The following is a 25,215-nucleotide window of genomic DNA, read 5'->3' as shown; positions in this document are numbered from 1 at the left end:
CATTCTAATACTGTACAAAGCTCCTGCTCCATACAGTATTAGAACAAAGTTTTATGCAAATCGATTTCTCATGTTTCATCCAAAGTCGATTCGCTCATCCCTAATGATAATGTCACATTTCTATATATTTTTACTATTTTCCTTTCCTCCGGCAGCTGTCAGCTCTGCAGCTGCTCCTTCATTCTCCTCCAGACTTAAGGGGAGGGAAGGGGACTGCTTTAACTGCTCATATCTCTGGTTTGGTACTAGCTAAATATTGGCTTTGTTTGAAAGGTGACAGTCCAAGCTTTCAGACAATACCAGAATGAGAGCAATATGTTAAATACAGGAGAAGATATCACTGATAGAAATTGGGATGCTGTGAATGCAGCTGAAAGTGAAAGTAAAAGCAGGTTTTACCGAGATTATTCCCAGCTCGATTTATATGATTGCCTGGAACGTCAGCTTTCAAACAAAACAGTTGCATGTTTCTAGCTGATACCATTCAGGAGATAGCAGCATCTAAAGCAGCTCACCCCCCTCCACTTTCTGCCCGAGCCCAACTCCGGCAGAACAGTTATCTACTTTTTCCAATGCCCGAGCTGGACTCGGCAAAATAGGTGGTTAAAGAAGTTGTCTGATCTGAGACATTGGTGGCATATTGCTAGAATTTGCCACCAATGTCAAATAGGTGCGGGACTTCCATTCGCTTCAGGGGTTCCATTCTGGAGATAAGTGTGGGTTCCAGAGGTGTCACCTATCTGACATTTGTGGCATATTCTAGCGATATGTCTCCAATGTCGTAGATGAGACAACCCCTTTAAGTTAAACTTTATAATTATTTAGAAATAAAATAGAGACAACATACAGGAGCCATGAATAATATATTTATGAATGGAAGCATGGAGCGACCATCTGTGGAAATATCTTTAAAGGGGTTCTCATGGAATTTGGTATCGATGGCCTATCCTCAGGATAGGTTATCAATATCAGATTGGCAGGGCGCTGAATCCCAGCATCCCCACCAATCAGCTATTTGAAGAGGCCGCTACGCTTACTAGAGCTCCAGTGAGATCTGTGGTCTCCTCACAGCTTACCAAGCACAGCACCGACCATTGGATAGTGGTTGTGCTTTTAAGCCTAGCCCAATGCACTAGGTGTATGACATCACTGGCCTATGAAGAGGCTTAAAGAGGTCACAAAATCCAAATTATTTTTGGATATATATGCCCCCAATACCTGTTTTTCATGTCTGAGCTTTCCTTGACCCTGTCTGGGCATCAGACTTTCCTGGCAGATTTGTTTTTATTCAGAGCTTCCTGTTTACATTGCTGCTGTGCAGTGTGATGAGCCATAGGCTGGCCCCACTTCCACACTGTTCAGTCTGGCTGCTGAGCTGTGCATCTAATTCCATCTTGTATGATGCTGTCTGGTGTGTATCTCAGCTTATCATGTCAGATACTGTTTGTTTTGCCTCTGTATCTAAATCTATCATCTGCAATACAGACTACTGTTCCTAAATCAAAGATTCTGTGTGTGATACTGCCTGCTAAAGAGTGTATCTAGAACCTCATGCACACAACCGTATCTGTTTTGTGGTCTGCAAATTGTGGATCCGTTAGATAAGGATACTGTGATGAATATCGCACCTTGCTGCCACCGGACGTCAAATACGTAGAGCCAGCGAGATACAGTATAGTCACTGGTTACCAAGGCGTGACGTTACGCCATCCCTTAAGAACAGGTAAGGTCAGCTTGGTACAGTGTTCACAGACTCCTCCTGTCCACACGGGCACAGAGAGGCAACAAGCTGAGGGAGCCTTTTCACTGCCCCAGTGAAACAGCGCTTCCTCAGCCTGGGTATACTGCCACCAGTTTCTTGTTTGATATAAGCCTGGTACGCTAACAGGATTATATAGGGTAAGAAACCAACCCGCGGCAGCGTCTAACAAGGCCGAAACACAGACGTGGGGATTCGTAATCGAGATACCAGAACAGCACAAGATTAAATTATATATTTAATTGCCTTAAGGGCTCACTAGACGTAACACAATATACACAGAAAATATATACAGTGGTCTGAGTGGTAAATACAGATGGCGTGGTACAACAGGGTTAAGCAGAACAAAAGTCAGTTTACCAGATGGATGAGTCCTTTGGGTGGTGATGAATAATGGGTTTCTGTAAGGCTTGGCTGTAGTCACATAGGAGACAGTGAAGTTTCCAGGTCCCTTCCAAACACGTATGCAGCGTGACCCCCCTTCAGAAGAAAAGACCCACCCGCTTGCTGTCACAAGCCTTTTGACCTGTAGCCAGCCCCTCCCCTCCAAGCCTCTGGGAGGGTTCCACTCCCCCTCTGCTGGGGCTGGCAGCAAATGAGCCACAAAACCGATTAGGACTCATGGCTCCAGACCAGAATGTAGCAGGGAGGTGGTTCTCGGACCAATGAATCCGCCTGGGTTCCGGCTACCAGTAGAGTCCAAGCATGGTACCGTTATTTCATTTCTGTGGGGAGATATGTATATCTCTCCTCCCTGGCATCCCATCACCAAACTATGACCACGGGCCTGTTCATCGTGGCCACAGGGACACAAATATGTATCTGGTTTATGTCTGTGATGGACGGACGATTCATAATCGCTTATGAATCACCGGTGCCATGATGTATGATAATGTTCATTGAACTGGGGAATGGCCTTTCCTGCAGGATCCATGCTATCTGAATGGAGGTGAGAAATTGTAAACAAAGGTGGCCTGCTAGAAGTTCTCTACCATTTGGCTGGCCTTTGAAGCAGGGCCCCCTTGTGGAGTTCACTACCTCTGCTATCTGACAGCAGATGGCTGGTGTGGGAACATGGCTGACATTAAATAATAATCCATATTCCTCACAGATACCGTTAATTTTTTGCAGAGCCATTGACTTCTATGGGTTTGAGGTCTTTATTTTGAGGACCAGAATAGGACATGTTCTGTCTATTGCAGAACTGACATACGTATGTGGAAAGCACACGGATGACGTCCATGTGCTTTGCACATCTTTATGCCTCTTCCACAAAAGATAGAACATGTCCTATTGTAAATCAAAATTCCCCAGAATTTTTGTAAAAAATCTGATTGGTAGATCAGATTTGGTTGGGTAGAATTTCTCTCTCTCCGTCTCTGTCTCCATCTCTCTGTCTCTCAAGAGTTTCCAGGAATCAAAAGCATTTTCGAATCAGGTACAAACGATTCGTACCTGAATCAAATTTCTTAGCCAATTCGGACTAATTGGATCAAAATTAATTTTGGGAAATTTGCTCATCTCTACGCAGAACCAAGTTTTCAGCACTGTATATTTACATATTAACGAAAGAAATGTATTCTAAAATTGGAATTCTTTTTTTTTTTTTTAACAAAATAGCTTATTTTTATTTTACATGGTACTGTAAAAATATGAAATTGTGATATTAATAGAAAACACCATTATAAATTGTCTGGTGTAACGCTGAATTTGAAAATGATTAAACCCACATTCTTTAAAGCTTCAATAATTTCCTTCATAGTGGCACATTAGTTAGTTTTCACTTGGACTTGTTCACTTTATATTATACGTTCATTAATTGTGTCAAGTCATTCTCCAGTATGACAGTAATGTTAGAAGGCACACAAAGCGATCCCCCCTCAGGACAGCAGATGAGCTATAACCATTGCTCTGGTAATGTTTGCCTTTTATTTTATAATCCTGCCATGTTATTGCCTCTAGAGTGCCTTCAAATTGTATCAGAGCATAGATGTAAGCAGCAGGTAATAAAACACAATGCACTGCCCATCACACCAATAAATAACACGTAAAAGCTATTTTAATTTTGACTTGCCGGGGGCAATAAAAACTCAAGTGCTCAATACCCACTTAACACAGAATAACTGAAATATGTCTTAATTGTCTTTGCTCAATTCTCTAAACAGGCGACTACCCTGGCTTTGATCTTGATGTAATATCAAATTCCTGGGTTGTAATTAAGGGGAGATGAAATATCATATTTATTGCCAGTTTTCAAAATTTTGTCAAGATGAATGAGGCATGCTCAGACGCCTCCTTTTCTTTCTCCTCTGCTCCATCGTGAGACATCCATAATGGAATGTGTGTCCATGAGAAAACTATTCTCTATCAGCAATTTGCTTCTGTGCAGTTGCTGCAGTACCACTTAATTGTGGTAAATGTGGAACACTTCAGTGTCTTCAACCAAATTTTATTCTGCTCTATAGTAGTTATCATTAGATGACTCCTCCAGCACTCTGTAGTCAGTCATTGATGGAATGTGTTGCTATAAAACAACTCTACAAGGTCAGCAGTCCAGTTGTGAGAAAGCTGAACTCTCACCTGGCCAAATTGCTTGCTGTGCAGTTGCTGCTGTACCATTTAGTTGTGGGAATTGTGGTGCACTTACGCGCCTTCAACCAAATGTAATTTTTCTGGGCCGTGTTTTACCACATGCCATTTACTGGACTTCTGGACAGACAAGCATGAGTAAAATTTGTATTGTTGTTCCGCAAATGTGCTGCACTTCCGCACCTTCACCAGAATTTTAATCTTCTGGGGGATATTTTCAAACATGCCATCAATATGTCTTTTGGCCAGGCAGGCATCAGTAAAAATTATCTTGTTGTTCCAAAAATGTGGCATACTTCCAAGTCTTCACCTAACTTTTAGTCACCACTTTCCAGCTGTCTCTTCTACAACAAGTAGCAGAAGCCACAGCAACCAGTTCAGTTTGCTAATTGTTACAAGAGGGAACAGTTTTTCCACTACTGCACCACCTGCCAACGCTTGTCTTGTCAATATTAAAATGTGGCACACTTCCGCGCCTTCACCAAAATTTTGTTCTGATGTATGATATTCGTACTTCTGGCCAGCTGTCCATTTTTTTTTAATCAAATTTTTTTTTTAAATTGTCTCATTCTCTAAATGACCTTTCCCTGGCACATAACATATTCCTTGACCTCATGGACTTCTGGGCAGGCAGACTAGAACAAGGCCCAAAATGGCCTGTATGTTCTCTCTGTTCTCTCTTGGCCAGCCTCCAGTGTCATCTCAGAGATGGTTTTCAGTGAGGCAAGGTTCATTGTAAAAAAACAAACGACCAGTGTACAAAATATCACTTTTGTCAAAATGAATGATGTATGTATCCGTGAGGATTTTCACACTCCTCCAGCTGAGGCCAATGAATCAATCTCCACTCACTGATGGTGCCCCATCATGCCATGCCATCTGCCTGTCTATCATATTGTTATGAACCCTATGGATGCTGCTACTGCTTTCATACTACTGGTGCTGTATGCCTGTCTACCACCATGTTCTGTACCATATGGGGGTTGATCTCATCATGCCACTGACTGCCGCTGTCATCCTGCCTACGATCATGTCCATACCATATTGCTGCTACTGCCATTGTCGCCAATGCTGTATCTGCTATTCCCTGCAGCTAATTCCCAACTGCCACTTTCATTACCTCTATGGCCACAACCATTAATGCTACACAGTTGCCACTACTACTACCATCACACCTAAACAGTCGCACACACATCTACTGCCTTGTCTGTTCCATGCTGTGCTGCTACTGCTGCCACTAATATTACAGCCAAATGCCACTACTACCCTACCTTTTCCATATCCACATTGTACTGCTGCTGCTCACAATTAAAAGAGATATTTTTTCCAAGCTAATTCAGAACAAGCCACTGTTTATTCTGAAAATTAACACTTTTGCGTGTATAAATACAGGAAGGAATTTTGCCCCTGTTAATGCATACATTTTGGATGCTTGTGCAGAATGAGCCACTATTTGTTATGACAATTTACAATTGTGTGTAGAAATATGGGCAGGAATTCTACCCCCGTTAAGGCATAATTGTCCCAACAAGCCACTTTTTCCCATTAAACCATGTGTGTTAGAAGCTTGGAATATGAAAAAACATAACACACATGACGACGAGGTGTGTTTTTAAACACGCTTTTCTTTATTACTGTCAACCATGCGTTTACCCATGGCTAATTATTAATGTATTTCACTTTAAAGGGTTAACTTGCAATTACTTATACTGTGTATTAGTGTGTAAACACATTTCATATGTTTGGTGTGACGGTTGCCACCAAAACCAGACAGCCTGACCTTTTAAATGCCAGGTGCTCCTATGTTATCCATGTCTGAAAACCTGTTTTAGTCTGAAAACTCTGCTGTGTCATTGCCATTGAGTATCATTGAAGCTCTAATGCAACTCTATGACAGACTAGAATTGTAACATTGTATTTGTTTGTGCTGAGTTTCTCCACTCCAACCCTCCCACTAGAAGTTTCTAGTTCACCCAGAAACTGTATATAAGTTTATATAGTGTCCTGCAGTTAGGTAACAGTGCTTGAAGGGGGATACTCTGCCAGACTACATGAGTGACCAGAAGAAGACGCTGAGATGTGGATATTCTGCCACAGACCCTGGATCACCAGCCTTGGACCAGGGTACCAGCCTTCTGAAGAGAGAAACCCTTCTTCTGCCAGGGAGGAAACTGGAGAAGCCAGCCTCACCTGTATTGTTTTTTACCTGCAGACCCTGACTCTCTGGACTTATTTCCCATTGAGATGCATTATGCCTTACCATCCCTTCTGGAAAGCAGCAACACGTGATGACACCTGTGTAGGGGCCACCCCTAACCCAGCCACTGCATTTCTACTACAGATTATTAAATACAAATGTTCACCTGCTTTTGTGCACTGTGGATGATTACTTAAAGTAGGCTTGGCTTTATTTGGTGAAATAAATCTGCACCATAAAACCAAACACACTTGGGCCATATGTGTGGGCTGCTGGTACCAAGGCAAATACATGAATAGCAATAGATCAATATATAACATGTGAATGTGCAGTACAAGTCTTTTTATACATTTTTGGTGTGTTTGAATATTGCATTTTTTTTTTAGAAACTTTTATTTTCCAAAGGGGAAGATCTACAGCAGAGGTTCTCAACCTAGGGGTCGCGACCCCTTTGGGGGTCGATCGGCCCTTTCCGGGGGGTCGCCTGAGGCTTCCTATTGTGGGTCGCCCGCACAACGGCAGCGACCCCTTATCCTCGCGCACAGGAAGTGATGTCCTATCACTGCCTGTGCTTGAAGGAGCCTGACGTCTGGACGGGTAAGTCGGGCCGCCTGTCTGCTGAGGTCCGAGTTTTTTCGTTAATGACACCGCCGCTGAGCACCACTGCCACCAATGATTTAATTGAGCCTGGCTGAGCCTGGCTAATTTTATTTAAATTATTTGGCTGAGCAAGGCTTAATTTATTTGGGGGGACATGAAGCACCGCTGATTTATTTATTTGGGGGACCCTGAGCACTTCTGATTTATTTATTTGGGGGACCCTGAGCACCATTGATTTTATTATTTGGGGGAAACCTGATGCACCACTGATTTATTTATTTGGGGGTACCCTGAGCACAGCTGATTTATTTATTTGGCGGGGACCTGAAGCCCCGCTGATTTATTTATTTGGGGGACCCTGAGCACTTCTGATTTATTTATTTGGGGGACCCTGAGCACCATTGATTTATTTATTTGGGGGGGGACCTGAAGCACCGCTGATTTATTTATTTGGGGGACCCTGAGCACTTCTGATTTATTTATTTGGGGGACCCTGAGCACCATTGATTTATTTATTTGGGGGGGAACCTGAAGCCCCGCTGATTTATTTATTTGGGGGACCCTGAGCATTTCTGATTTATTTATTTGGGGGACCCTGAGCACCATTGATTTATTTATTTGGGGGAAACCTGATGCACCACTGATTTATTTATTTGGGGGTACCCTGAGCACCGCTGATTTATTTGGGGGAGACCTGAAGCCCCGCTGATTTATTTATTTGGGGGACCCTGAGCACTTCTGATTTATTTATTTGGGGGGGACTTAAAGCACCACTGATTTATACACCATGCTTCAATACAAAATTTCATTTATTTGTAATTAGAAATAAATATTTGACAATATATAACATTTTGTCTTTGTGATTAATTACTCTGCTTTAATTATGTTCAATTTGTAGCAATAAAAATACATCCTGCATATCACATATTTACATTACAATTCATAACAGTAGCAAAATTAGTTATGACGTAGCAAGGAAAAAAATGTAATGGTTGGGGGTCACCACAACATAAGGAACTGTATTAAGGGGTCACGGCTTTAGAAAGGTTGAGAACCACTGATCTACAGCTTACAGAGTTCATATAAAAGAACATAATACAACATAATGTCATCACATACTAAATTTCCCTCTTATCTTTACCCTCCCATCCTTCCCTTCAACCCCCATTTCCGAGGAACCACTGTCATAGTTCTAAGTATTGCCTGTTTCTCATTTCCAATTGCCCCATATCCGCAACCAAACTAATTTCTTCCCCTCTGTCTGAGCAAGAATATGTTCATACTCCTTTACCCTATCCATGTACTCCGTCCATTCCTGGAAGAATGGATATTTCATAGAGCCCCAATACTTAACAATTATAATCTTAGCAAGGGCTATACCCCTAAACCAGAGTAGTTGCTCCATTTTATTTTTATTGATCTCTGGGAGGTTGCCAAGAATCACATATTTAATACAGGTTTCATATTTCAGAGGGGAGCTGTTCTGCAATTTCCTAAATATTTTAATCCAGTAATCTTTTATACCCGGGCATTCCCACAATAAGTGTTTATAATCACCTCTATCCTTATGACATTTATAACATTTTGATTCTTTGTCTTTATAGATGGTGGATATTAATAGTGGTGTATAGTATAGACCAGTGATGGCTAACCTTGGCACTCCAGCTGTGGTAAAACTACAACTCCCAAGATGCCCCCCTTGCTTGGCTGCTCTCAGAACTCTATAAAAAAAAATGGAGCATGCTGGGAGTCGTAGTTTCACCACAGCTGGAGTGCCAAGGTTAGCCCTCACTGGTATAGACGGTGTATTATTTTCAGATTAATCCACGTATGGGCTAGGGAAACTGTGGACTTTTTAATATTTCTGTAAACGATATTCCACGAGGTCTGCTCTTTACTTTGCAGGTCTTTTTCCCATTTTACTTCACTTTTGAATGTGATCAACTTTGTATATTCATATTTTAACTTTGCATAAATATGTGATATGGCGGGGGTGTTTAGTGTCGTATCATAACAAAAATCTAAAAAAGTGTTGTGTGCTACAATTAAATAATTCATATTTTTAGTGTGATATATAGCGTGTCGTAACTGTTCATATCGAAATATATCGATAAATCCAAGTGTGGTGTCTGGAAGAATTTTGGTTAATGGTTTAACCTGCCCTTTGTGGAAAACTTGTGAAATTAAGTGTATCCCATGTTTTTCCCAATATTCAATGTCCACTAACTGCCTAACTTGCGGTAAAGTAACATTCCCCCAAAGAGGGGTAAACTGAACCGCTTGGGATAGTCCAACAATAAGCCTAACTTGTTTCCAAATACCCCTGAGCATTCTACTGAACGGGTTTTCTGTTGTTTTCTTCTCCATGGTTCCAATTTCAAGAATATGAAAGAGATCTTCCCAGGGTCTACAATGGTCCCTAAATATTAGCCGTACGCAATTATTCTTTCGGTTTCTTATACACCATCTCAGTTGTGCAGTTACATAGTATCATTTAAGAAAGGGGATGGATAGTCCTCCTTCTTCTTTATATTAGTATTGTAATTTAATTCTAACCCTTTTGCGACCCCATATTAATTCATTAAAAAGGGTCTCCAATTTATTAAAAAACATGTCTTCGATCGTTATTGGACTTGCGTTTAATACATATAGTAACATTGGTAATAAAGTCATTTTTATAAGAGCGATACGATTAATTTGTGACAGGGGGAGTTTTAACCATGTTCTGATTTTTCCCTTTACATTATTTATTATTGGGGATATGTTCAATTTCGTGTAATACTCCAATTTAGTCCCTATGTGAATGCCCAGGTATAACAGAGAATCTGATGGATGCAATACACAAACCCGAAAATTGTGACCCGGGGGAACAGGGCGTTTTAATGGAAGAAATTTTGATTTTTCCCAATTTATTTTGTATCCTGATAGGTGTCCAAAATCTTCCATGTTTTCCATAAGCCTGGGTAGGGTAACATACCCCCTCCTCATAAAGAGCAAAATGTTGTCTGCATATAAGCTTATTTTATCGGCTTCTCCTTCGCACCCAAAGCCCAGTATTTTCTTGTCTGCTCTAATTTTACATGCCATAGGTTCCAAAAACAATGAAAAGAGCAGAGGGGAGAAGGGACATCCCTGATGTGTTCCTCGAGTCAGGGGAAATTATTCCCCATTAATTCAGATTCTGGATACAGGGTTTTGATAAAAAATCGGAACCCATCTAGAGAAGTATTCACCTATTTATACCCGAGTCATCACTCACCAGAGGAAGGGCCACTCCACCCCGTCAAAGGCCTTGGCCACATCCAAGGACAGGATGGAGCAGTCCTCCCCCTCTCCCGTCTGTATGTTCAAAAAAGTTCTCCTTATGTTGTCCTGTATATTCCTTTTAGGGATAAACCCAGTTTGGTCAACATGGATGATTTTGTGGATTACAGTTTTTAATCTGTTGGCTAGGAGTTGGGTGAGAATTTTGTAATCTGTATTCAACAGAGAGATTGGTTGGTAAGAGGTTGTTAATAATGGGCCCTTCCCCTTTTTAGGGATTAAAGTAATAATTGCTTCCATCCAGGAGGGGGGTAAAGAGCCCAATGTCCAGGATCGGTTTAGTACTTCCAACAGTCGGGGAAAAATCATTCCCTCATGTTTACGGTATAATTCGAATGAAAAACCATCCGCCCCTGGAGATGTATTGCCCTTAATGGATCTCATCGTAGATTGTAACTCGATCAGTTGAATCGGTCTATTCAACCATTCTATGTTTTGTTTATCAAATTCAGGGATCCTAATATTATCTGATATAACCCAGAGAAATATGAAGTAAATTCCTCTAGGATATCATCGGGGTCTCGCAAGATCCTCCCTGAACTGGTCTTGATACTGTTCATTTTATTACTCCCTCTTTGTTTTTTTATTATTGTAGATAACAATCTACTTGGTTTCCCGGATTCACTAAAAGTTTTTTGGCCTAGAAAAAAAGTTTTTTGGCCTAGTTTTTTGGGCTTTTTTATATAGGTGTTGTTTATATTCATCTCGCGCATTTTTAAGTTGTTGTTGTTTTTCTGAAGTGTTTGTCTGAATAATCTCCTGCATTAGCTGATTAATCTTCCCTTCAAATTTTTTTTTGTGTTTGCGCAAAGGAATTCTTCTGTTTCCTAATTTGATAGGAGTATATGCCTCGTAAATAGGCCTTTAGTGAATCCCAAACCATATGAATATGTGTAGAATTAATACAAACCGGATTCCAAAAAAGTTGGGACACTTAAAAAATTGTGAATAAAAACTGAATGCAATGATGTGGAGATGGCAAATGGCAATATTTTATTTGTAATAGTACGTAGATGACAGATCAAACGTTTAATCCGAGTAAATGTATCATTTTAAAGGAAAAATACGTTGATTCCAATTTTCACGGTGTCAACAAATCCCAAAAAAGTTGGGACAAGTAGCAATAAGAGGCTGGAAAAAGTAAATTTGAGCATAACGAAGAGCTGGAAGACCAATTAACACTAATTAGGTCAATTGGCAACATGATTGGGTATAAAAAGAGCTTCTCAGAGTGGCAGTGTCTCTCAGAAGCCAAGATGGGTAGAGGATCACCAATTCCCACAATGTTGCGCAGAAAGATAGTGGAGCAATATCAGAAAGGTGTTACCCAGCGAAAAATTGCTAAGACTTTGCATCTATCATCATCAACTGTGCATAACATCATCCAAAGATTCAGAGAATCTGGAACAATTTCTGTGTGTAAGGGTCAAGGCCGTAAAACCATACTGGATGCCCGTGATCTCCGGGCCCTTAAACGACACTGCACCACAAACAGGAATGCTACTGTAAAGGAAATCACAGAATGGGCTCAGGAATACTTCCAGAAACCATTGTCAGTGAACACAATCCACCGTGCCATCCGCCGTTGCCATCTGAAACTCTACAGTGCAAAGAAGAAGCCATTTCTAAGCAAGATCCACAAGCTCAGGCGTTTTCACTGGGCCAGGGATCATTTAAAATGGAGTGTGGCAAAATGGAAGACTGTTCTGTGGTCAGACAAGTCACGATTCGAAGTTCTTTTTGGAAATCTGGGACGCCATGTCATCCGGACCAAAGAGGACAAGGACAACCCAAGTTGTTATCAACGCTCAGTTCAGAAGCCTGCATCTCTGATGGTATGGGGTTGCATGAGTACGTGTGGCATGGGCAGCTTGCATGTCTGGAAAGGCACCATCAATGCAGAAAAATATATTCAGGTTCTAGAACAACATATGCTCCCATCCAGACGTCATCTCTTTCAGGGAAGACCCTGCATTTTTCAACAAGATAATGCCAGACCACATTCTGCATCGATCACAACATCATGGCTGCGTAGGAGAAGGATCCGGGTACTGAAATGGCCAGTCTGCAGTCCAGATCTTTCACCTATAGAGAACATTTGGCGCATCATAAAGAGGAAGGTGCAACAAAGAAGGCCCAAGACGATTGAACAGTTAGAGGCCTGTATTAGACAAGAATGGGAGAGCATTCCTATTTCTAAACTTGAGAAACTGGTCTCCTTGGTCCCCAGACGTCTGTTGAGTGTTGTAAGAAGAAGGGGAGATGCCACACAATGGTGAAAAATGGCCTTGAACTTTTTGGGGATTTGTTGACACCATTAAATTCTGATTCAACTTATTTTTCCCTTAAAATGGTACATTTTCTCAGTTTAAACTTTTGTTCTGTGATTTATGTTCTATTCTGAATAAAATATTAGAAGTTGGCACCTCCACATCATTGCATTCAGTTTTTATTCACGATTTGTATAGTGTCCCAACTTTTTTGGAATCCGGTTTGTATTATTAATCCAAAAATGTTCAATCGCTGTGTTGATCATATCTATATCTCCTATTAATGTCATCCAATAGGGGTTGAGCTTAAAAATCCTATTTTTGTTTAATTTTTTCAAGCTATCAATTAGTACCATGACTTTCGTAGTTCATCTTCCTAACCCTATTAATGAACCTGGCACTGGCGAAGGCCAGATCAACTCGAGACATGGACCTGAATGTATTGCTAAAACAAGAAAAAGCTTGTTTATTTCCATAGAGGGACCGCCATATTTTAACTAATGCCATCTCTTTGCATATTCTATATAGTACTATACTTGAACTAGAGTTTTGTTTATAATTAGTAATGGTAGATATCCTATCTATTTTTACATCCATGACCGAGTTGAAATCGCCCATCACCAGCACGGGCACTCATCTCTTGTGGAGACCTAATCTATCAATTTACCTAACACTGTGGATGTAAACTGGGGTGGAATGTAAATAAACGCAATAATACTCCTTTGACCCTGCCAGTAGCAGTGGAGAAAGATATACCGACCCTCTTGGTCAATTAATTGTTCTATTGGGTCATAGTCTACCTGTCTATGAACGTATACACTGATTCCTCGGGAATATGTAGAGTGGCAGGAATGGTATTCATATGAAGCCATCTCCTTCTGCCCAGCGCTGCCACTTTTTCATATGATAAGTGTGTTTCTAGCAAGGCCACTATTGCCGGTAAATGTCTGGAGACTAAATCAAACACTGCACACCTCTTTATCCTATCCGCAAACCCGCGAATGTTCCATGTCAATATTCTTGACATTTCCTTCTTTTATAACAGCACAGAGCAGAAAGAAAGGGGCACACATGAAGATACACCAGCAATACCAGTAGCCCCCGCGGTGCTCTTTCAACTGTATATGTTAAAGATGCTTCTCCGGCTGTTATATTATCTAGTAACCATTTTTGGATGAAGCTTATGGAGTCATCTCGTTCTACTCCTTCCGGAAAGCCAACCAATTTAAGATTATTTCTCCGGGATCTATCCACCAGATCGGCCATTTTTTTTTCAGTGCTTTATTATCAATTTCAGCTGCTTCAATCCTTTTTTTAATAAAATTGGTTTCTTTTTGCAATTCTGCAGTTAATATTTCAGTCTCTTTTATGCGCTGCCTCATTTTATTTAAATCATCTCGAATCACTGAGATGTCAGTCTGCACCGCTGCAACCGTGATTGTCAAAGCACTTAATGATTGATTGGTTATTTTGACTGCGTCCAGGATACCCGCTAGTTTAAGGTCGATGTTACTCATTTGATTAACTGCGTCCGATACACTGCTCTCTCCTGCCCTATTTAACTGGCATTCAGTTTCATCGTGATCCTCCGTTTGCGGTAACTGTTTCTGGTTACTCCTCGTCTTACTTAGTGGGGGCAGGGATTTAAGGTACTGCGTCATAGTATTCCGAATTGTACCTCCCTTGGGTGATATAGTTCCCATCGACTTTCTGTTCTGCAATTTTGGAGGCATTATCCTTATTTTTATTTTTTTGTTGTTGTTTTTCTTCTTCCTTTTCCTTCCCCTTCTTTCTTCCTTCCCCTATCCCCACCTTTCCCCCCTTTAAAATGTAGACATTACTGTGTGTCTGCTGTTTACTGAGGGGATTCCAACACACACACACAGATATTCGTAGACTGCGACCCTTAAAACCTTGCAGCCTTGATCCCCCGCAGATAATCACTTCGCTCAGGGGTCTCAAAGAAGGGGGGGAGTCAGCTCCTAACTCTTACTCTTACAGAGTTGCTAGTTTAATGCAGACCTTCCACAAAAAAGAAGAAGAAGAAGAAGAAGAAGCCGCCAATCAGTTCAAATTCAGATAGTACTCAGACGCCAGCTAGAAAGAGCTGAGTATATGCCATTCCCACTGATATAGGGCAAACAGTCTTGCATATAAGGCAGACAATCTTACGTATCCTGGGTCACAGAGTCCATGGAGCCCTCAAAGTGAGATCCTCATGGGGTCCTCAGCGTGGCCAGCCTGGGTTGTGCTATCCTGATATCACTGCTCAGCGGGAGGGAGGTCTCCGCCTGTCTGCCGAGTAGTTAGATTCACCACACGCCGCATACAGCTGCCAGGAGCTTGAGGGTCCACAATGCGGTGCAGAGTGTGGAGAGTGTTGCGCTTAGGGACAAAGCTTCACGGCGTCGCTGCTTCACAGGTCCGACCTAAAGCTTCTATCGGCGGGTCAGGAGAGCGTCTAGGGACGCATGCGAAAGATGTTGGGGGGGGAGCCGCAGCACGCCCGTAGCTTACGTCATGCCGCTACGCCTCCTGAAATATTGCATTTTAATTTGGTACCAACATGCCATCTATTTGAGCCAGTTGTTTTTACTTTGCAGGATACTGCACAAGGGTGGTTGCAGATTTGTGAGCAGAACAAACAGTGACATATCCAATGAGCTGTGGTGTGCTCCTATAACTTTAGACTGTCTATGCAGTCTGGAGCCCCACTTATAACAGAAGTATTGCTATGTCAGCAATGTGACTTTGCAGTCTGGAGCACACCCTATAATATCAGTCTGTCTGTGTAGTTTGGTGCATTCTTGATAACAACAAACTGGATTTACAGTGTGGACCTCCCCTATATTACTACATAGCTAGATGTTATGTAGTATGAAGCCTCCCTAATAACAGAAGTCTTGCTACAGTATATATTATAGAATACCCCCTATGACAACAGTTTAGTTATGTGACTAATTTATGATGAGCCTCTGAGGTTTAGTAGATTTCTAAAAAACAAAACAAAAGCAAATGAAGATAAATGTGACAAGCCCTCTGGTCCAGCTTCTTCAGAGAAGTGGCGAGGGTGGAGCAGAAACGTCTCTTGCTACAAAATTTGGCTCAAATCATGTTCAAAAAGTTGCTAACATGCGGTGTGCGACGTTTTCCACCACTGTTCTGGAGCAGAGAGAAGATAAATCTCCCCAAAAGTCTGAACCTCCCCCTCATAACAGCAGTCTGGTATGTAGTCAGGATCTCACCCTATAGCAATACACTGCTTGTGTAGTCTGAACCTCCTCATTCCTATACATCCCTATAACAGCAGCCTGGTTCTGTAGCTGAGGTGCCCCCACAATAACTGACTGCATATTTAGTCTGGACACTTCCTCTCTGGATATGAAGTCTGGTCACTTCCTGTCTGGATATGTAGTCTGGACACTTCCTGTATGGATATGTAGTGTGGACATTTCCTGTCTGGGTATGTAGTCTGGACACTTTCTGTATGGATATGTAATGTGGACACTTCCTCTCTGGATATGTACTCTGGACACTTCCTGTCTGGATATGTAGTGTGGACATTTCCTGTCTGGATATGTAGTCTGGACACTTTCTGTATGGATATGTAATGTGGACACTTCCTCTCTGGATATGTACTCTGGACACTTCCTGTCTGGATATGTAGTGTGGACACTTCCTGTCTGGATATGTACTCTGGACACTTCCTGTCTGGATATGTAGTCTGGATAATTCTGTGTAGTCTGGAACTGCACCTACAACATCCTGTTGACTGTGTAGCTCTGAGCTCCAACTAAAAGAGTAGTCTGGCTATGTAGTTTCAACCTCCCCTATAAATCGTATACATATGTACTCTGGAGCGCCCCTTTATAACAGCAGTCGGGCTGTGTACACTGGGGCGCCTTCTACAACAGCAGTCTGGATATGTTGTTTGGGGTGCTTGACTATAACAGTAGTCTTACACTGAATTTCAGCCCTCTTATCTATGATAAAGCAATGAAAATACTGATCAATTGTTTTCTAAAATTAAACTACATCCTAAAAAGACTAAACATTGATACTGATGTATTTTTTATTTGTTTCACGTAATGGACTCTAATGAAGTGTGTATTCATGTTAAGTTTTAGAGATATTGAGAAATATATAGTATTCAGTACTAGGGATGAGCGAACCCGAACTGTATAGTACCGTACCGAATTTTGGGGTGTCCGTGTATAGTACCGTGCCGAATTTTGGGGTGTCCGTGACACGGACCCGAACCCGAACATTTTCGTAAAAGTCCGGGTTCGGGTTCGGTGTTCGGCGCTTTCTTGGCGCTTTTTGAAAGGCTGCAAAGCAGCCAATCAACAAGCGTCATACTACTTGGCCCAAGAGGCCATCACAGCCATGCCTACTATTGGCATGGCTGTGGTTGGCCAGTGCACCATGTGACCCAGCCTCTATTTAAGCTGGAGTCACGTAGCGCCGCACGTCACTCTGCTATGATCAGTATAGAGAGAGGTTGCAGCTGCGACGTTAGGGCGAGATTAGGCAGATTAACTCCTCCAAAAGACTTCATTCTGTGATCGATCTGCAGCTGTGGATCATTGAAGTGCTATTATTGACTTGCTCACTTTTTTGAGGCTGCCCAGAGCAATTTTAGATCACTTTTTTTCTGGGGTGATCGGCGGCCATTTTGTGACTTGTGGTGCGCCAGCACGAGCTATCACCAAGTGTATTTAACCATCGATAGTGTGGTTATTTTGTGCTATATCCTACATCAGCTGCAGGCTGAGCCTGTGTCACTGAAGTGCATTTAACCATCAACAGTCTGGTTATTTTTTGGCCATATACTACATCAGCTGCAGGCTGAGCCTGTGTCACCCAAGTGCATTTAACCATCAACAGTCTGATTATTTTTTGGCCATATACTACATCAGCTGCAGGCTGAGCCTGTGTCACCCAAGTGCATTTAACCATCAACAGTGTGGTTATTTTTTGGCCATATATTACATCAGGGGCAAGTTGAGCCTGTCACCCAGCGCCTAAAAAATAGACCTGACATTTCTATTCAACCAAATCTGCACAGTTTTAGCTGGTCAAGTTATTTGTAGTGACCGTAAAAGCAGACTTTTTGTTCTGGGTTGAAAAAGCATTCCCAAATTTGCCATTCTGAAAATAACTAGTTTGTGGTATTTGAGGCCTACTTGAAATCTATCCCAAAAAGAAAATCTTACATTGAAGGTATTGATAGTGTCATTCAGAAAAACCTAAGACACACGCTAGCGTGCTGATAGAAGTGTCATTCTGTGATTAAACCTATAACTGTCACACAGCGCAAAAAAAAACAGGTCTCACATCTCTATTCAACCAAATCTGCACAGTTTTAGCTGGTCAAGTTATTTGTAGTGACCGTAAAAGCAGACTTTTTGTTCTGGGTTGAAAAAGCATTCCCAAATTTGCCATTCTGAAAATAACTAGTTTGTGGTATTTGAGGCCTACTTGAAATCTATCCCAAAAAGAAAATCTTACATTGAAGGTATTGATAGTGTCATTCAGAAAAACCTAAGACACACGCTAGCGTGCTGATAGAAGTGTCATTCTGTGATTAAACCTATAACTGTCACACAGCGCAAAAAAAAACAGGTCTCACATCTCTATTCAACCAAATCTGCACAGTTTTAGCTGGTCAAGTTATTTGTAGTGACCGTAAAAGCAGACTTTTTGTTCTGGGTTGAAAAAGCATTCCCAAATTTGCCATTCTCAAAATAACTAGTTTGTGGTATTTGAGGCCTACTTGAAATCTATCCCAAAAAGAAAATCTTACATTGAAGGTATTGATAGTGTCATTCATAAAAACCTAAGACACACGCTAGCGTGCTGATAGAAGTGTCATTCTGTGATTAAACCTATAACTGTCACACAGCGCAAAAAAAAACAGGTCTCACATCTCTATTCAACCAAATCTGCACAGTTTTAGCTGGTCAAGTTATTTGTAGTGACCGTAAAAGCAGACTTTTTGTTCTGGGTTGAAAAAGCATTCCCAAATTTGCCATTCTCAAAATAACTAGTTTGTGGTATTTGAGGCCTACTTGAAATCTATCCCAAAAAGAAAATCTTACATTGAAGGTATTGATAGTGTCATTCATAAAAACCTAAGACACACGCTAGCGTGCTGATAGAAGTGTCATTCTGTGATTAAACCTATAACTGTCACACAGCGCAAAAAAAAACAGGTCTCACATCTCTATTCAACCAAATCTGCACAGTTTTAGCTGGTCAAGTTATTTGTAGTGACCGTAAAAGCAGACTTTTTGTTCTGGGTTGAAAAAGCATTCCCAAATTTGCCATTCTCAAAATAACTAGTTTGTGGTATTTGAGGCCTACTTGAAATCTATCCCAAAAAGAAAATCTTACATTGAAGGTATTGATAGTGTCATTCAGAAAAACCTAAGACACACGCTAGCGTGCTGATAGAAGTGTCATTCTGTGATTAAACCTATAACTGTCACACAGCGCAAAAAAAAAACAGGTCTCACATCTCTATTCAACCAAATCTGCACAGTTTTAGCTGGTCAAGTTATTTGTAGTGACCGTAAAAGCAGACTTTTTGTTCTGGGTTGAAAAAGCATTCCCAAATTTGCCATTCTGAAAATAACTAGTTTGTGGTATTTGAGGCCTACTTGAAATCTATCCCAAAAAGAAAATCTTACATTGAAGGTATTGATAGTGTCATTCAGAAGAACCTAAGACACACGCTAGCGTGCTGATAGAAGTGTCATTCTGTGATTAAACCTATAACTGTCACACAGCGCAAAAAAAAACAGGTCTCACATCTCTATTCAACCAAATCTGCACAGTTTTAGCTGGTCAAGTTATTTGTAGTGACCGTAAAAGCGGACTTTTTGTTCTGGGTTGAAAAAGCATTCCCAAATTTGCCATTCTCAAAATAACTAGTTTGTGGTATTTGAGGCCTACTTGAAATCTATCCCAAAAAGAAAATCTTACATTGAAGGTATTGATAGTGTCATTCAGAAAAACCTAAGACACACGCTAGCGTGCTGATAGAAGTGTCATTCTGTGATTAAACCTATAACTGTCACACAGCGCAAAAAAAAACAGGTCTCACATCTCTATTCAACCAAATCTGCACAGTTTTAGCTGGTCAAGTTATTTGTAGTGACCGTAAAAGCAGACTTTTTGTTCTGGGTTGAAAAAGCATTCCCAAATTTGCCATTCTGAAAATAACTAGTTTGTGGTATTTGAGGCCTACTTGAAATCTATCCCAAAAAGAAAATCTTACATTGAAGGTATTGATAGTGTCATTCATAAAAACCTAAGACACACGCTAGCGTGCTGATAGAAATGTCATTCTGTGATTAAACCTATAACTGTCACACAGCGCAAAAAAAAAAACAGGTCTCACATCTCTATTCAACCAAATCTGCACAGTTTTAGCTGGCCAAGTTATTTGTAGTGACCGTAAAAGCAGACTTTTTGTTATGGGTTGAAAAAGCATTCCCAAATTTGCCATTCTCAAAATAACTAGTTTGTGGTATTTGAGGCCTACTTGAAATCTATCCCAAAAAGAAAATCTTACATTGAAGGTATTGATAGTGTCATTCAGAAAAACCTAAGACACACGCTAGCGTGCTGATAGAAGTGTCATTCTGTGATTAAACCTATAACTGTCACACAGCGCAAAAAAAAACAGGTCTCACATCTCTATTCAACCAAATCTGCACAGTTTTAGCTGGCCAAGTTATTTGTAGTGACCGTAAAAGCAGACTTTTTGTTCTGGGTTGAAAAAGCATTCCCAAATTTGCCATTCTCAAAATTGTGGTGAACGGGAACAATGAGGAAAACATCTAATAAGGGACGCGGACATGGACATGGTCGTGGTGGTATTAGTGGACCCTCTGGTGCTGGGAGAGGACGTGGCCGTTCTGCCACAGCCACACGTCCTAGTGAACCAACTACCTCAGGTCCCAGTAGCCAGCAGAATTTACAGCGATATTTGGTGGGGCCCAATGCTGTTCTAAGGATGGTAAGGCCTGAGCAGGTACAGGCATTAGTCAATTGGGTGGCCGACAGTGGATCCAGCACGTTCACATTATCTCCCACCCATTATCTCCCGCGCATGAAAACCAAGCCCATCGGTCTGTCACATCACCCCCATGCATATCAGGGAAACTGTCTGAGCCTCAAGTTATGCAGCAGTCTCTTATGCTGTTTGAAGACTCTGCTGCCAGGGTTTCCCAAGGGCATCCACCTAGCCCTTCCCCAGGGGTGGAAGAGATAGAATGCACTAACGCACAACCACTTATTTTTCCTGATGATGAGGACATGGGAATACCACTTCAGCACGTCTCTGATGATGACGAAACACAGGTGCCAACTGCTGCGTCTTTCTGCAGTGTGCAGACTGAACAGGAGGTCAGGGATCAAGACTGGGTGGAAGACGATGCAGGGGACGATAAGGTCCTAGACCCCACATGGAATGAAGGTCGTGCCACTGACTTTCACAGTTCGGAGGAAGAGGCAGTGGTGAGACCGAGCCAACAGCGTAGCAAAAGAGGGAGCAGTGGGCAAAATCCGAACACACGCCAAGAGACTCCGCCTGCTACTGACCGCCGCCATCTGGGACCGAGCACCCCAAAGGCAGCTTCAAGGAGTTCCCTGGCATGGCACTTCTTCAAACAATGTGCTGACGACAAGACCCGAGTGGTTTGCACGCTGTGCCATCAGAGCCTGAAGCGAGGCATTAACGTTCTGAACCTTAGCACAACCTGCATGACCAGGCACCTGCATGCAAAGCATGAACTGCAGTGGAGTAAACACCTTAAAAACAAGGAAGTCACTCAGGCTCCCCCTGCTACCTCTTCTGCTGCTGCCGCCTCGGCCTCTTCTGCTGCTGCTGCCGCCGCCTCGGCCTCTTCCTCCGCCTCTGGAGGAACGTTGACACCTGCCGCCCAGCAAACATGGGATGTACTACCAACACCACCACCTGCGTCACCAAGCATCTCAACCATGTCACACGGCAGCGTTCAGCTCTCCATCTCACAAACATTTGAGAGAAAGCGTAAATTCTCACCTAGCCACCCTCGATCCCTGGCCCTGAATGCCAGCATTTCTAAACTACTGGCCTATGAAATGCTGTCATTTAGGCTGGTGGACACACACAGCTTCAAACAGCTCATGTCACTTGCTGTCCCACAGTATGTTGTTCCCAGCCGCCACTACTTCTCCAAGAGAGCCGTGCCTTCCCTGCACAAACAAGTGTCCGATAAAATCAAGTGTGCACTGCGCAACGCCATCTGTGGCAAGGTCCACCTAACCACAGATACGTGGACCAGTAAGCACGGCCAGGGACGCTATATCTCCCTAACTGCACACTGGGTAAATGTAGTGGCGGCTGGGCCCCAGGCGGAGAGCTATTTGGCGCACGTCCTTCCGCCGCCAAGGATCGCAGGGCAACATTCTTTGCCTCCTGTCTCCTCCTCCTCCTACTCAGCTTCCTCCTCCTCTTCTTCCACCTGCTCATCCAGTCAGCCACACACCTTCACCACCAACTTCAGCACAGCACGGGGTAAACGTCAGCAGGCCATTCTGAATCTCATATGTTTGGGGGACAGGCCCCACACCGCACAGGAGTTGTGGCGGGGTATAGAACAACAGACCGACGAGTGGTTGCTGCCGGTGAGCCTCAAGCCCGGCCTGGTAGTGTGCGATAATGGGCGAAATCTCGTTGCAGCTCTGGGACTAGCCGGTTTGACGCACATCCCTTGCCTGGCGCATGTGCTGAATTTGGTGGTGCAGAAGTTCATTCGCAACTACCCCGACATGTCAGAGCTGCTGCATAAAGTGCGGGCCGTCTGTTCGCGCTTCCGGCGTTCACACCCTGCCGCTGCTCGCCTGTCTGCGCTACAGCGTAACTTCGGCCTTCCCGCTCACCGCCTCATATGCGACGTGCCCACCAGGTGGAACTCCACCTTGCATATGCTGGACAGACTGTGCGAGCAGCAGCAGGCCATAGTGGAGTTTCAGCTGCAGCACGCACGGGTCAGTCGCACTGCGGATCAGACCCACTTCACCACCAATGACTGGGCCTCCATGCGAGACCTGTGTGCCCTGTTGCGCTGTTTCGAGTACTCCACCAACATGGCCAGTGGCGATGACGCCGTTATCAGTGTTACAATACCACTTCTATGTCTCCTTGAGAAAACACTTAGGGCGATGATGGAAAAGGAGGTGGCCCAGGAGGAAGAGGAGGAAGAGGGGTCATTTTTAGCACTTTTAGGCCAGTCTCTTCGAAGTGACTCAGAGGGAGGTTTTTTGCAACACCAGAGGCCAGGTACAAATGTGGCCAGACAGGGCCCACTACTGGAGGACGAGGAGGACGAGGATGAGGAGGAGGTGGAGGAGGATGAGGATGAAGCATGTTCACAGCGGGGTGGCACCCAAAGCAGCTCGGGCCCATCACTGGTGCGTGGCTGGGGGGAAACACAGGACGATGACGATACGCCTCCCACAGAGGACAGCTTGTCCTTACCTCTGGGCAGCCTGGCACACATGAGCGACTACATGCTGCAGTGCCTGCGCAACGACAGCAGAGTTGCCCACATTTTAACGTGTGCGGACTACTGGGTTTCCACCCTGCTGGATCCCCGGTACAAAGACAATGTGCCCACCTTACTTCCTACACTGGAGCGTGATAGGAAGATGCGCGAGTACAAGCACACGTTGGTAGACACGCTACTGAGAGCATTCCCAAATGTCACAGGGGAACCAGTGGAAGCCCAAGGCGAAGTGAGAGGAGGAGCAAGAGGTCGCCAACGCAGCTGTGTCACGCCCAGCTCATCTGAGGGCAGGGTTAGCATGGCAGAGATGTGGAAAAGTTTTGTCAACACGCCACAGCTAAGTGCACCACCACCTGATACGGAACGTGTTAGCAGGAGGCAACATTTCACTAACATGGTGGAACAGTACCTGTGCACACCCCTCCACGTACTGACTGATGGTTCGGCCCCATTCAACTTCTGGGTCTCCAAATTGTCCACGTGGCCAGAGCTAGCCTTTTATGCCTTGGAGGTGCTGGCCTGCCCGGCGGCCAGCGTTTTGTCTGAACGTGTATTCAGCACGGCAGGGGGCGTCATTACAGACAAACGCAGCCGCCTGTCTACAGCCAATGTGGACAAGCTGACGTTCATAAAAATGAACCAGGCATGGATCCCACAGGACCTGTCCATCCCTTGTGCAGATTAGATATTAACTACCTCCCCTTAACAATATATTATTCTACTCCAGGGCACTTCCTCATTCAATACTATTTTTAATTTCATTTTACCATTATATTGCGGGGCAACCCAAAGTTGAATGAACCTCTCCTCTGTCTGGGTGCCTGGGCCTAAATGTGTGACAGTGGCCTGTTCCAGTGGTGGGTGACGTGAAGCCTGATTCTCTGCTATGACATGAAGACTGATTCTGCGCTGACATGAGGCCAGATTCTCTGTTACGGGACCTCTCTCCTCTGCCTGGGTGCCTGGGCCTAAATGTGTGACAGTGGCCTGTTCCAGTGGTGGGTGACGTGAAGCCTGATTCTCTGCTATGACATGAAGACAGATTCTGCGCTGACATAAGGCCAGATTCTCTGTTACGGGACCTCTCTCCTCTGCCTGGGTGCCTGGGCCTAAATGTGTGACAGTGGCCTGTTCCAGTGGTGGGTGACGTGAAGCCTGATTCTCTGCTATGACATGAAGACTGATTCTGCGCTGACATGAAGCCAGATTCTCTGCTATGGCATGAAGAGACTGATTCTCTGCTGACATGAAGCCAGATTCTTTGCTATGGCATGAAGAGACTGATTCTCTGCTGACGTGAAGCCAGATTCTCTGCTATGGGACCTCTGTCTAATTGATATTGGTTCATTTTTATTTTTTTAATTTTAATTTTAATTCATTTCCCTATCCACATTTGTTTGCAGGGGATTTACCTACATGTTGCTGCCTTTTGCAGCCCTCTGGCTCTTTCCTGGGCTGTTTTACAGCCTTTTTAGTGCCCAAAAGTTCGGGTCCCCATTGACTTCAATGGGGTTCGGGTTCGGGTTCGGGACGAAGTTCGGTTCGGGTTCGGATCCTGAACCCGAACATTTACGGGAAGTTCGGCCGAACTTCTCGAACCCGAACATCCAGGTGTTCGCTCAACTCTATTCAGTACTAAGTTCTGGGGTCCAAGAAGAAATTTAGTCTTGATAGTTTAGTCAATGTTTCTCCTTTATTGTGTAGGCACATTGGTTTATTGGATGTAGTAAAATGTAATGTGAAGGACACTGATAACTTTAATGTAGCTGAGGATGCAATATAAAAGATCTGGTACAACACTGCAAGACAATTGTTTCACAAGGTTTTATTTGCTATTACACAGCCTTTATAGCGTATTTGCTTTCTCTCTTTGCTTCTTTCTTCTTGCAGTTCATGTCTGTCTACTGACAGTCATCA

The sequence above is a fragment of the Bufo bufo genome, chromosome 3 (genome assembly GCF_905171765.1).
Source record: "Bufo bufo chromosome 3, aBufBuf1.1, whole genome shotgun sequence".
Classification (NCBI taxonomy): Eukaryota; Metazoa; Chordata; class Amphibia; order Anura; family Bufonidae; genus Bufo; species Bufo bufo.
This window is presented reverse-complemented; position numbering follows the sequence as displayed.